Raw genomic sequence first — 12844 nt, 5'->3', positions numbered from 1 at the left:
CCTGTTGTATACAACGGCAAGGAAATACAGAAGTTGTATTTATACGTTCTGAAAGATGGTGGTCCACCGCTGTTGGGACGCGAATGGATCAGGAAGATACGTTTAGACTGGCACTCCATTCAGGCACTGACGGTGACCAGTAAGAAAAAAAATGATGATGACGTCATACCTGAACGATTAAAAGACATCTTGGCCAACGCCAAAGAAGTGTTTCAACAGGAACTAGGAACCTTGAAAGGCGTCACCGCCTCAATAAAAGTGGAAGATGCGGCAATTCCCAAGTTTTTTAAGGCAAGGCCGGTGCCATACGCAATTCGTCCAGCAATCGAGGCAGAGCTGGAGAATTTGGAAAAGGCAGGCGTGTTATCCAAGGTAAATTGGAGCAAGTGGGCAACACCCATCGTCCCGGTCATGAAGAAAACGTTGAATAATGATCAATCTGAAGAACAGAGAAAAATTCGCATCTGTGGGGACTTCAAGGTGACTGTAAACCCGGTCCTTCACACGGTACAGTATCCTCTTCCAAGGATAGAAGATATTTTCGCCTCACTATCCGGAGGGAAACGTTTCACCAAAATTGACTTGGCACAGGCATATCTACAGATGGAGGTTGAGGAGGCCTCTAAAAAGTATCTCACGATAAACACACACAAAGGCCTGTACCAGTACAATCGACTGGTTTTCGGAGTAGCATCAGCTCCTGCTATCTGGCAAAGAGCTATGGAGCAAGTCCTGCAAGGGATTCCGGGGACTCAATGCTACCTAGACGACATCCTTGTAACAGGAGAAAACGACAACGAGCACCTTGCCAATTTGGAGCAGGTGCTCACTAGGCTGAGAGAACGGGGCCTACGAGCAAATCGCCCCAAGTGTGAATTTTTCCAGAAACAAATATCATATTGTGGCCATATAATTAACGAAGAAGGGTTGCATAAGTCCCCTGAAAAAATCGAAGTGGTCATAAAAGCCCCAGCACCTGAAAATGTCTCACAATTAAGGTCGTTCCTGGGATTGATAAATTACTATCATAAATTTTTACCGAACTTGTCAACTGTTCTGCACCCTCTTAACGCACTGCTACAAACGGGAGTAACTTGGAAATGGAGCGAAGACTGTAAACGTGCCTTCCATAAATGCAAAGGCTTGATCACGTCCAAGGAAGTATTGGCTCATTACAACCCATCACTGCCAATCAGACTGGCGTGTGATGCATCCCCTTACAGCATAGGAGCGGTATTATCGCATAGATTCCCTGATGGCTCGGAGCGGCTGATAGCTTTTGCGTCACGCTCATTGAACTCAGCTGAGCGTAACTATGCCCAGATCGACAGGGAAGCACTCAGCCTGGTGTGGGGAGTGAAGAAATTCAACCATTACCTGCACGGACAAAAATTTACCTTGTTGACTGACCATCAACCCCTCGTCTCCATATTTAACCCTAAAAAGGGCATTCCCATTATGACAGCGCAAAGGCTACAGAGGTGGTCCCTTTTCCTAAGGGCACACCAATATGACATAGAATACAAAGGATCAAAACAGCATGGGAATGCTGACGGTTTATCGCGCCTACCATTGCCAATGGTAGAAGAGGCACCTACAGTGGACCCAGTGGAGATGTTCCACTCAACCATAGTGGAATGTCTACCAGTAACAAATTCTACCATTGAAAAGGAAACGAGAAATGACCCGACTCCCTCTCGAGTCTACGATTTAATGGTGAAGGGATGGCCAGCACATGGCGAACCACTGTTGCCAGCATTCTCGCAAAGAAGAGAACAGCTGTCAGTGTGCCGAGGAACCTTAATGTGTGGATCCAGAGTGGTGATTCCACCCAAACTCCAGGATAAAGTGCTAAAGGAGCTTCACGAGGGGCATCTGGGTGGAGTGAAAATGAAGAACCTAGCCAGAGCGTTTGTGTGGTGGCCAGGTATCGATGGAGACATCGAAGAAATGACCAAGAGCTGTCTAGGATGCCAGAAGGTCCAAAACGCCCCACCACAAGCCCCTCTACATCCATGGGAGTGACCCTCATCTCCATGGGAAAGGGTACAGATCGACTTTGCTGGTCCATTTATGGACTCAATGTTCTTAATCGCGGTTGATGCACACTCCAAGTGGCCGGAGGTAATAAAGATATCCTCCACCACCACGGAAAAAACCATCACAGTATTAAGGACCATATTTGCCAGGAATGGGCTGCCTGAACAGATCTGTTCTGATAATGGACCGCAATTTGTGTCCGAAGAATTCAGGAAGTTCTTAAAAAACAATGGGGTTAAGCACTACACGTCCGCCCCATACCATCCCGCCACCAATGGATTAGCTGAAAGGTTTGTCCAGACCTTCAAGAAGGCCATAAAGGCCATGGGTAATGAAGACATAAATCTACAACATAGATAACTTCTTGTTTGCGTACAGGAATGCAACACATGTGGTTACAAACCAAACTCCCGCCATGATGTTTTTCAATAGAAGACTAAGATGCCGGCTGGATTTGATCAAGCCAAACATCAGAAGGGACGTAGAGAACCAGCAATTTCAAGGCATGAATGAAAGGCCAACTAGAACCTTCCAGATAGGTCAACAAGTTTTGGCCCGGGACTACCGTACCGAGAAATGGCAGCCTGGAACTATTTGCACACGACTAGGACCGCTGATGTATACCGTGGACATTGGAGAAAGTATAATAAGGCGCCATGCTGACCAGATCATAGAGTCATCCGAAAAGGGACAACCTACACCACAACTCTATACGCCTAATGATGAAGCAGAGATACCCATAGTATCTACCTCCGATCCGGTGATACTGGAACCAGATGAACCCGACACTGGCATTCAAGCCGAATCGACCTTGCCAAAAGAACCTACACCACCGAAAACTACTACACCACCGAGGCATTATCCGGACCGAGTCAGGAAGCCTCCAGAGAGACTGACTTATAATTGATTAACTGCAGCAAATGTGTAGATTACTGTTCTTGTAAACATGTTAATTAATGATTACTTAAAATGTTATGTACCAATTATCTAAAAGGGGAGGAATTGTAGTGTATGTACCTTTAAGAGCCCCTGTGTACTGTAATACCGGTAGTGACCACTCGGGTATATAAGCCTGTATAGTGTCTTGTATCTTTTAGTTCACCTCCAGACTTTGTTCAGGAAACACCTGTTAAACCAACTCCTGCATTCCGTGTCTCCATTAACACACGAATACAACAGGTACAAGAGTGGCTTTAGCATGAGGACAGGGGGGCAGTAAGGGAGGAAGGAGCGGAGCGATTTAGTAAGCTGGATTGAAAGTGTCAAAGGCTGGTGTTGTGAGGGACAAGTGGAATGAGAGAGGAGAGAAAGCTGATGACCTTATCATTGCTGTCCAGAACGGGGTTGACCTCTCCAGAGGCAACAGGACCGATCACCTGGCTTGCCACAATCCTGTGGACGCGCGCAAGATCGCTGAGCGGTTGCAGCTGAGGCCGCCCTCCACCCGTCCATTGCTGCTGTCTCCTGTTATGAGATAGCTTGGCCTGCAAGAAAAAGGATGGCGTCTGAGTAAATATACAGCCATGGTCTTGCCTGATGTGCATCCCATAGTTGAATAGCCCTTACTGTATGCAAGGTGTGAAATGTGCGTGTGTGTTTCATGAGAGGGCCATAGGTGTTGGATGAGTGTTGGGCATTGAGGTTTTAAGACCCTCTGGCCATAGAGTAAGGTTGAAATGGAGGGATGGAGAGGTATTGAAAAAAAGGCACTCACCCTGACGACCCGAGTGAGGTCGTTGAACTTTTTGCGACATTGAGTATGGGTCCTGGTCACCATGCTCCTGGAGTAGATGTGCTGAGCCACCTCCCTCCACACTCTTCTGTAGGTGCGCAGCAACGGCCTCCTGCCACTCTCAGGGTATAGTACAGATCTTCTGTGCTCCACCGCGCCAACCAGAGCCTCAAAGATCCACTCGCTGAAGCGTTGAGCTCGTTCTCTCACCCTCTCCATAGTCCTTGATTGGAAAATGTAGTCACAGGTCTCTCCAGGCCGAGATTCAAGGCTCCAATGAGCAGGGTTTGGCTGGAGAACAAGATTGACCCTCCCCATTAAGAACTGGCCGGCGCCAGTGTGTCTGTGTTCCATCGCTAACTGACATCGCCTGCGCTGCGCCCGCGCTCTGAGTTAACACCTCGCTCCTCGGCCTTTGCGCCTTAAGACAGGTGTGCAGCGCCTGATTTAGCGCTCCAATCACCTCCAGGGGTGATAAAAGCCAAGTTTGCAGTTGGAGGCGATAATTAGCGCCAGGCGCTAAACTTTGCGCCCAGCCGATAATTGTGCCCCAAACGGGGAGATACCGAATTTCTCCCCCATGTCTCTTAATCTCTCCTGCCTTCCATCTAGAGCCATCTTTTGTTTCTTAACTTGTCCCATTACCATCTCCTTTTGCCTTGCATCATCTCTTAATTTCTCCTGCCTTCCATCCTATCACAGACCTTCCCTTTTGTTCTTTCCTCTCCTCCCCCCTTTCCCTGCCCCTACACTTGCTTAAAAACCTGTTCAATCTCCAGCTTTTTCCAGTTCTGACGAAGGGTCATCGACCTGAAACGTTAACTCTGTCTCTCTCTCCACAGATGCTGCCTGAGCAGCTGAGTATTTGCAGCATTTTCTGTTTTTATTCCAGGAAATCTGTGCCCTTTTCACAGATCAATTCCACTGGCCCACTTTTTATTATACTACTCAACACATTCTCTTTGTGGAGGCGCTGTCCTTCCTCTCTTGGGCCCATTCATTCACATACATTTTTGAAAATTTGGAAATATTAATCTATTTATTACTATTTTCTCATTGTTAGATTCTCTGTGCTACGTAACTCCCCACCACCCAAAAGAGCAAGTAAGAAAGCTGTCCTTGTATACAAATGGTGTGATCTCCTTCGAGTTGTTCCTCTATCCTGAAGGAAAGGTAGCATTGTTGCTTCCCACAACAGCGTAATTGAGATCTGGGGTTCATTCTGCGAGGAACTAGAACCATGCACTCTGAAACTCCTAATAATTCTTTTAAAAGTCTGAGCAAAATCTGGACAAAACCAGTATCAGTTCAGAATCAGTTTGAAATGTATGGCACGGAAGGGGACCATTCGGCCCATCGTGTCTGTGTCAGCCAAAAAAGAGCTCTCCAACCTAATCCCACTTAAGCTCAAATCTCCCTTGCATATTAATTGCGCCTCACCATTATCAATTAGCACATGGCTATTTAGTTCAACTGCCCAGGTACTGGAACGTTACCATTTCAACCTCAATCTCAGTCCTAAAAGTCAAGTGCTCAATGTGCAACCTCTTAAGAGTTAAATGCAGATCAAGAAAGTCAACGCTACACATGCCAACACTTTACTATGTTTCCACAGCATTGACAACAGCCTGGTTAGAGCAACAGGCTGAAACCGGCAGGTATTCCCCTTGTACTTAGCACAGAATTGTAATAACGGCATCAATCAATCAATGCTGTATTAATCAAATACGCAGAGAAATTTTGTGCCCCTTTGTGCCCCTGCTGGAAGAATGAATCAGGTTTTTTCAATCCAATTACAACCCAGTATGACAGGACTAATCCTTTTTGTTGCGTTTTTGTTTGCAAAGGTGGTGAATGAGCTGGGCTAGAATTTTGCCAGGAAAAGTAACAAGTAAATATGAACTAATGCATATCGTTTCCACAGCCATCAATCCCAGCTAACGTTTATTCTGATACTGAGGAATAGTTTGTTGTCCTTTTCCATTCAGACCATTTATTTCCCACTTTACCATTCTTCTATTGTCATTCAACCACGTTACATTGATAGTTGCGAATTAGAAAGATAAGAAAGTTGTGCTGATAGGGTTAGATGAAGAGGGGTGCGAGGAGACTCACGTGGAGCGTAAACACCACCATGGACCAGTTGGCCTGAATGGCCTGTTTCTGTGCTGTACATTCTATGTAATAATAAATGGGTGGGTGGGTGAGTGAAAGCAAGAAGGTAATTTCATTGGGGGGTCCATTTTACCATCAGAAACAGTAGTATTGAAGCTCAGTAGATTCTGGAGACGAGATTCGTTTCACTGGAATTAACTGCATCCCAAGAATGTAGAAAGTGGTGTGCTTGGTGGCCTGTCGAAGCATTTCTTTTTAACAGCAGGTGTCATGGTCCTCAACAATGGCCAGTACAGTCCTTTCAATTGACATTTGACAATTGGTTAGTGATTGCTTTTGGTGACAAGACCTGTGATTTTTGTGAACCTACCGTCACAAGTGCCATATGTCTCCAAACCAGTGAGATTTATTTTTACATTTTGAGTCTTTCGTTTTTTTTAATCGCTGATATAAGCAAATTTGGTCCTTAAATTGCTCTTTTTAAGATAGTTCAAACATAGACTTGAATGTTCCAATCAGCTGAGGTTTTGTGCAGTATCAGAACTCGATGCCTAGTTTGCAGCCGATGGTCTGTCCGGTTCTATTATTATTCGGTTTTGTAGCGGTTTGATACAACTGAGTAGCTATGCAATTTCAGAGGGCAGCTAAGAGTGGGAGTGGAGTCACGTATTGGCCAGACCAGGTAAGGACCAATGGTCCCTTTTATTTTTTTGGGGGGTGCGCGGCCCCTTTAACGCGCTGCACTGCTTTTCCTATTGTGACGTCAAGCGGCCGGAATGGGACTTCCAGACAGCTGCTCGGCCACGCAGCTTAACGGAAACATTGCTAAGGACGTCAGGTTTTCTTCCCTAAAGGACATTACTGGACCGGTTGGGTTTTGAAAGACAATCTGACAGCTTCATGGTCACTTTTACAGATACCAGTTTTTTATTTCTGGTTTATTATTTAGTATTTTTTTTAATTGATTTCTAACTCAGAAACAGCCATGGTGTATTTTGACTCACGTTCTCTAGATTATTAGTCCAGGCCTCTGGATTACTAGTCCAGTAACATAAGCATAATGCTACCGTACCCACTGTGGAACTCTGTTTCCATGTGGATGCTGGGGGTCAATTGAAATTTTCAAGACTAAGATCAACAGATTTTGGTTAGGTCAGGTTTTCAAGGGCTATGGATCAAGGGCGGGTAAATGGAGTTGAGGTACAGATCAGCCATGACCTAATTAAATGTTGGAATAGGAAGAGGGGCTGAATGGCCTAATCCTGTTCCTACATAGGAAGAGGAATCTCACCAGGCTACCATGGCAAATATCCCTGCTGAACACAAATGAATCAAGTCACCTTAACCAGACTTGGTGTGAACAATCATAGAAACATAGAAGATAAGAGGAGTAGGCCATTCGGCCCTTCGAGCCTGCTCCGCCATTCAATGAGATCATGGCTGATCATCCAAATTCAGTACCCTGTCCCTGCCTTCTCCCCATATCCCTTGATCCCTTTAGCCTTAAGAAATATATCCAACTCTTTCTTGAATATATTTAATGAACTGGCCTCCACTGCCCTCTGTGGCAGAGAATTCCACAGGTTCACCACTCTCTGGGTGAAGAAATTCCTCCTCATTTCAGTTCTAAATGGCTTACCCCTTATCCTTAGACTATGACCCCTGGTTTTGGACTCCCCGGCCATCAGAAACATCCTTCCTGCATCAAGTCTGTCCAGGCCTGACAGAATTTTATAGGTTTCGATGAGATCCCCTCTCAATCTTCTAAACTCCAGCCCAATCGACACAATCTCTCCTCATACGTCATTCCTGCCATCCCAGGTATCAGCCTGGTGAATCTTCGCTGCACTCCTTCCATGGCAAGAACGTCCTTCCTCAGGTAAGGCGACCAAAACTGCACACAATACTCAAGGTGCGGTCTCACCAAGGCCCTGTACAACTGTAGCAAGACATCCTTGTTCCTGTACTCGAACCCTCTTGCTACGACGGCCAACATACCATTTGCCTTCTTAACCGCCTGCTGCACCTGCATGCTTACCTTCAGCGACTGGTGCACAAGAAAACCCAGGTCTCTTTGCACTTCCCCTTCTCCCAATCTATTGCCATTCAAGTAATAATCTGCCTTCCTGTTTTTGCCACCAAAGTGGATAACCTCACATTTATCCACATTATAGTGCATTTGCCATGTTTCTGCCCAATCACCCAACCTGTCCAAATCGTACTGGAGTTTCACGACATCCTGAACTGAAATAGCCAAACTAACTTTTTAAAAATTAGTTCCTGGGATGTGGGGGTTGCTGGCAAGGCCAGCATTATTGGCATCCCTAACTGCCCTCGAGAAGGTGGTGGTGAGCCGCCTTGTTGAACCACTGCAGTCCTTGGTGAAGGTACTCCCACAGTGCTGTTAGGTGGGGAGTTCCAGGATTTTGACCCAGCGACGATGAAGGAACGGCAATATATTTCCAAGTCAGGATGGTCTGTGACTTAAAGGACAACTTGGAGGTGCTGGTGTTCCCATGCACCTGCTGCCCGTGTCCTTTTAGGTTGTAGAGGTCGTGGGTTTGGGAGGTGCTGTCGAAGAAGCCTTGGCGAGTTGCTGCAGTGTCTCTTGTAGATGGTACATACTGCAGCCATGGTGCGCTGGTGGTGGAGTGAGTGAATGTTTAAGGTGGTGGATGGGGTGCCAATCAAGCGGGCTGCTTTGTCCTGGATGGTGTCGAGCTTCTTGAGTGTTGTTGGAGCTGCACTCATCCAGGCAAGTGGAGAATATTCTATCACACTCCTGACTTGTGCCTTGTAGATGGTAGAATGGCTTTGGGGAGTCAGAAGGTGACACACCTGCCACAGAATACCCAGCCTCTGACCTGCTCTTGTAGTCACATTATTTATGTGGCTGGTCCAGTTAAGTTTCTGGTCAATGGTTACCACCAGGATGTTGATGGTGGGGGATTTGGCAATGGTAATGCCATTGAATGTCAAGAGCAGTGGTTAGACGCTCGCTTGTTGGAGATAGTCATTGTCTGGCACTTGTGTGGAGTGAATATTATTTGCCACTTATCAGCCCAAACCTGAATGTCGTCCAGGTCTAGCTGCATGCGGGCATGGACTGCTTCATTATCTGAGGAGTTGCGAATGGCGCTGAACACTGTACAGTCATCAGCGAACACCCCCATGTCTGACCTTAAGATGGAGGGATGGTCATTGATGAAGCAGCTGAAGATGGTTGGGCCTAGGACACTGCTCTGAGGAACTCCTGCAGCGATGTCCTGGGGCTGTGATAATTGGCCTCCAACACCACAACCATCTTCCTTTGTGCTAGGTATGACTCCAACCAGTGGAGTTTTTTCCCCGATTCCCATTGACTTCAATTTTACTAGGGCTCCTTGATGCCACACTTTGTCAAATGCAGCCTTGATGTCACCTCACGTCATCTCTGGAATTTAGCTCTTTAGTCCATGTTTGGACCAAGGCTGTAATAAGGTCTGGAGCCGAGTGGTCCTGGTGGAACCCAAACAGTGCATCGGTGAGCAGGTTATTGGTGAGTAAGTGTCACTTGCTAGCACTGTCAACCATCATTTTGCTGATGATTGAGAGTAGACTGATGGGGTGGTAATTGTCCGGATTGGAATTGTCCTGCTTTTTGTGGACAGGACATAGCTGGGCAGTTTTACACATTGTCGGGTAGATGCCAATGTTGTAGCTCTTCTGGAACAGCTTGGCTAGAGGCACGGCTAGTTCTGGAGCACAAGTCTTCAGCACGACAGCCGGGATGTTGTCGGGGTCCATAGCCTTTTCTGCATCCAGTGCGATCAGCCATTTCTTGATATCATGTGGAGTCAATCGAATTGGCTGAAGACTGGCTTCTGACGCATAAGAGATTAGCGTGCAAAATTAAGGCACATGGGATTGGGGGCAAGGTATTGACTTGGATAGAGAACTGGTTGGCAGATAGAAAGCCAAGAGTTGGAACAAACGGGTCGTTTTCCGAGTGGCAGGCAGTGACTAGTGGGGTACCGCAAGGATCGGTCCTAGGACCCCAGCTGTTCACAATATATATTAATGATCCGGACGAGGGAATTGGATGTAATATCTCCAAATTTGCAGACGACACAAAGCTGGGTGGGAGGGTATGCTGTGAGGAGGATGTCGTGAAACTCCAGTACGATTTGGACAGGTTGGGTGATTGGGCAGAAACATGGCAAATGCACTATAATGTGGATAAATGTGAGGTTATCCACTTTGGTGGCAAAAACAGGAAGGCAGATTATTATTTGAATGGCAATAGATTGGGAGAAGGGGAAGTGCAAAGAGACCTGGGTGTTCTTGTGCACCAGTCGCTGAAGGTAGACATGCAGGTGCAGCAGGCGGTTAAGAAGGCAAATGGTATGTTGGCCTTCGTAGCAAGAGGGTTCGAGTACAGGAACAAGGATGTCTTGCTGCAATTGTACAGGGCCTTGGTGAGACTGCACCTTGAGTATTGTGTGCAGTTTTGGTCGCCTTATCTGAGGAAGGACGTTCTTGCCATGGAAGGAGTGCAGCGAATATTCACCAGGCTGATACCTGGGATGGCAGGAATGATGTATGAGGAGAGATTGTGTCGACTGGGCTTATACTCACTGGAGTTTAGAAGATTGAGAGGGGATCTCATCGAAACCTATAAAATTCTGTCAGGCCTGGACAGACTAGATGCAGGAAGGATGTTTCCAATGGCCGGGGAGTCCAGAACCAGGGGTTATAGTGTAAGGATAAGGGGTAAGCCATTTAAGACTGAGATGAGGAGGAATTTCTTCACCCAGAGAGTGGTGAACCTGTGGAATTCTCTACCACAGAGGGCGGTGGAGGCCAGTTCATTAAATATATTCAAGAAGGAGGTTAAAGGGATCAAGGGATATGGGGAGAAGGCAGGGACAGGGTACTGAATTTGGATGATCAGCCATGATCTCAATGAATGGCGGAGCAGGCTCGAGGGGCCGAATGGCCTACTCCTGCTCCTATCTTCTATGTTTCTATGGTGGGGACCTCAGGAGGAGGCCGAGATGGATCATCGATTCGGCACTTCTGGCTGCAAACACTTCAGCCTTGTCTTTTGCACTCTCGTGCTGGGCACCTCCATCACTGAGGGGTCTCCTCCATTGAGGGGACTCTTCCTCACGTTAGTGGTTTAATTGTCCACCACCATTCATGACTGGATGTGGCAGGACTGAAGAGGTTTGATCTGATCTGCTGGCTGTGGAATCGCTTAGTTCTGCCCATAGCATGCTGCTTCTGCAGTTTCGCATGCATTTAGTTCTGTGCTGCAGCATCCCCAGTTGGCACCTCATTTTTAGGTACGCCTGGTGCTGCTCCTGGAATGCTCTTCTGCACTCCTCTTTGAACCAGTGTTGGTCCCCTGGCTTGATGGTAATGGTGGAGTGAGGGATATGCCGGGTCATGAGGTTATAGATTGTGGTGACATACAATTCTGCTGCTGCTGATGGCCCACAGCGCCTCATGGATGCCCATTTTAAGCTGCTAGGTTTGTTCTGAATCTATCCCATTTAGCACGGTGGTAGTGCACACAACACGATGGAGGGTGGCCTCAGTGTGAAGACTGAGCGGTGGTGACTGCTACCAATACTGTCATGGACAGATGCATCTGTGACACGTAGATTGGTGAGGACGAGGTCAAGTAGGCTTTTCCCTCATGTTGGTTCTCTCACCACCCGTCGCAGGCCCAGACTGGCAGCTATGTCCTTCAGGACTCGGCCAGCTCGGTCAGTAGTGGTGCTACCGAGCCACTCTTGGTGACGGACATTGAAGTTCTCCACCTAGAGTACATTCTGTGCCCTTGCTACTCTCAGTGCTTCTTCCAAGTGGTGTTCAACATGGCGGAATACTAATTCATCATTTGATATGGGGCGGTAGGTAGTAATCAGCAGGAGATTTCCTTACCATGCTTGACCTGAAGCCATGAGACTTCATGGGGTCCGGAGTCAATGTTGAGAACTCCCAGGGCCAGTCTCTCTCAACTGTATACCACTGTGACGCCTCCTCCAGTGGGTTTGTCCTGTCGTTGGGACAGGACATACCCAGGGATAGTGATGGAGGAGTCTAGGATGTTGGCTGAAAGGTATTATGCTGTGAGTATGACTATGTCAGGCTATTGCATGGTATGGGAAAGCTCTCCCAACTTTGCCATAAGTCCCCAGATGTTAGTGAAGAGGACTTTGCAGGGTCGATTGGGCTGGGTGTGCCTTTGTCGTGTCTGAAGCCGGTGCCGAGATCGATGCCGGGTGGTCCATCCAATTTTATTCTTATTATTGTTTTCTGCAGCGGTTTGGTAAACTGGGTGGCGTGTTAGGCCATTTCTATTATGTCCATGTATAATTGAGACACGGACTGCAGGAGTTGATTATAACAAGTCTTTACTGAATGGAGGCAACTTGGAAACTGAAACTACAGAAGCCTGCTAGGGCCTTTTATACAGGGGTGGTCACTGCCGGTACTGCAGTCTGAGACCAGTTATTCCCTTAAAGGTACATACACAACAATTCCTCCCCTTTTAGATAAACAGTACATAACATTCATTTAACAACTAAATAATAACTAATTACAATTACAATTACGGTTGCTAGATACATTGGTTGAAGTTAAGCAATTATAAGTTCAGTCTTTGAGGAGACTTCCTGATTCTGTCTGGATAACGCCTCTTTGGGGTATCAGGTTCTTCTGGCAAGGTTGAGTCAGGACCAATGTCGTTGTTTGGTCCGTCTGCTTCCAATATCACCGATTCTGCGGTAGATGCAATTGGTACTTCGGTTTCATCGCCAGGTGTATCAGATCGTGGTGTGGAGTTGACGTTTTCCAGTGACTCTAGAATCTGGTCAGCATGGCGTCTTACAATGCTCTCTCCAACGTCCACATTAGAGGTCCTTGCCGTGTACAGATCGTTCCTGGCTGCCATTTCTCTGTGCGGTA

The 12844-nt window shown here is 47.0% G+C and overlaps 1 protein-coding gene across 2 annotated transcripts in view; it reads right to left on the bottom strand.

Annotated features, from left to right (window-relative positions):
- ctnna2 (catenin (cadherin-associated protein), alpha 2) overlaps positions 1-12844 on the bottom strand; it is a 1873786-nt gene that overhangs the window by 717249 nt on the left and 1143693 nt on the right. The window lies entirely within an intron of this gene.

The sequence above is a fragment of the Somniosus microcephalus genome, chromosome 2 (genome assembly GCF_052327205.1).
Source record: "Somniosus microcephalus isolate GS21.2 chromosome 2, FLI_Smic_1.0, whole genome shotgun sequence".
In the NCBI taxonomy this organism is placed as follows: Eukaryota; Metazoa; Chordata; class Chondrichthyes; order Squaliformes; family Somniosidae; genus Somniosus; species Somniosus microcephalus.
This window is presented reverse-complemented; position numbering and strand designations above follow the sequence as displayed.